The sequence below is a fragment of the Danio rerio genome, chromosome 21 (assembly GCF_049306965.1).
Source record: "Danio rerio strain Tuebingen ecotype United States chromosome 21, GRCz12tu, whole genome shotgun sequence".
Classification (NCBI taxonomy): Eukaryota; Metazoa; Chordata; class Actinopteri; order Cypriniformes; family Danionidae; genus Danio; species Danio rerio.
Genome location: NC_133196.1, coordinates 43,182,501 through 43,184,424, shown reverse-complemented (window position 1 = coordinate 43,184,424; position 1,924 = coordinate 43,182,501). Strand labels below are relative to the sequence as shown.

General features: G+C 31.5%; 1 protein-coding gene across 1 annotated transcript in view; it reads left to right on the top strand.

Moving 5' to 3' along the window:
• Positions 1 to 1,485: 1,485 nt before the first annotated feature.
• pimreg (PICALM interacting mitotic regulator) overlaps positions 1,486 to 1,924 on the top strand; it is a 14,146-nt gene continuing 13,707 nt past the window's right edge. Inside the window, exon 1 of the mRNA XM_073935476.1 lies at positions 1,486 to 1,549. The gene's annotated coding sequence lies outside the window, so the exon portion shown is untranslated. The remainder of the gene's footprint in view (positions 1,550 to 1,924) is intronic.

The window sequence follows — 1,924 nt, the reverse complement described above, 5'->3', positions numbered from 1 at the left end:
GACTAATAATATGAAAGTGAAATATGTAAATTAGCCTGCACATTTTAATATGTTTACATTTATGCCATTTTGAATTAAAAAATGCCAGTTTTATTTATTTAATGCATGGAAAATGTACTTGAGTATAGGCCAGCATTTGAGTTTTTGAAGAAGTGTGCTTTGCATTTGTTTTCCTATTTATATATATATATATATATATAAAAAATATATATATATATATATAAATATATATATATATATATATATATATATATATATATATATATATATATATATATATATATATATATATATATATTGACAGTTTTATTAACAACTTACAATACTTGATATTGCTGTCTTGAAAGGTAATTTTTTTAACAGTATTGAAATCTCATATCCAATCTCTGGGTCTGCTGGGGGCACTATTAGCAATGCAGTGGCGCAGTTGGTAGTGCTGTCGCCTTACAGCAAGAAGGTCGCTGGTTCGAACCTCGGCTGGGTCAGTTGGCGTTTCTGTGTGGAGTTTGTATGTTCTTCCTGCGTTCCTTTCGGTTTCCTCCGGGTGCTCTGGTTTCCCCCACAAGTCTAAAGACATTGAGTAGGCTAAATTGTCCGTGTTGTATGAGTGTGAATGAGTGTGTATGGATGTTTCCTAGTGATGGGTTGCGGCTGGAAGGGCATCTGCTGCGTAAAAACATGTGCTGGATAATTTGGTGGTTCATTCCGCTGTGGAGACCCCGCATTAATAAAGGGACTAAGACGAAAAGAAAATGAATGAATGAATAAATCATTGAATAGGATGAGACTATTGGTATCTCGCTTTAAAATAAACAAATTTGTTGAAATTTTGAATTTTTTTCCTTTTTAAATAGATAGTTTCCCAAAATAATGAAAATTGTCATCATTTAACCAACTTTTACTTGCTCAAAACCATTTAATCTGTTGAAATCAAAAGAAGATGTTCTGAAGAAAGCTGAAAACCTGTAACCATTGACTTCCATGTTGTTAAATAAATAGGCCTATATTGCTGATGAATCAAAAAAATCTTGACTTTCCTTGTTTCTTATCCCACTTAAAAAAATTATATATGTTATATATAATTTTAATTATAATTATATAATATATATATATATAACAAATTAAAAATAAGATACAAAGAGTGTAGGTAATTCAAAATGGCATGACAAGATATTGTTTTCGTAGTAGTTGAATTGCAAAATATTGTTGCAATTATTTTATGAGAACCCCATAAAAGCTGTTTATTGTTGGAGAATCTGCTTTTATGGGTGTTATATTTAGCAAGTAAAAGTAAAAGATTGGCAAAAGATTGCTTTCTCGGTGTTATTGTCTGTAACACAACAATACAAGCGTTCAAAACAAAGAAAAACGCGTTACGTCACAATTTGAGTCGACGTAAGGGCATGTTGGGCCAATCAGTGTAGGAAAACGGGAGACTGTGGGCGGGGTGTCTCTTCCACAGGGAGCGGTCCGCCAAATTCAAACAGCCACTCGAAAACAAAGTAAAGGACAGTCGGCTTTCCAGAATCTGCGTATTGGGAAAAGAAAGGTGAGTTTCGACATTGCAAAACAATGCAATTTGATGTTATATACATGCTTGTAGTTTAAAGCATAGGCATATTTATTTGGACGAGTTTAGGTTTGGGCGTTAACTTTTCAGAGAAACGTGTTCTGCTTTCCTTCACTCAGTCATGTTACAGGAGACAGTAAGTAAACTGTTAAAGTTAACTGTTAGAGAGTTAGGGTTTAGTATCGTTTTATATACATTTTGCACTAATTTTGCCAGGTTGTTTATTATTTCACACTGCGAGGAAACATGAACAATAAATTATATATATATATATATATATATATATATATATATATATATATATATATATATATATATATATATATATGATTATTTGTTGTATATTTCGAAAAT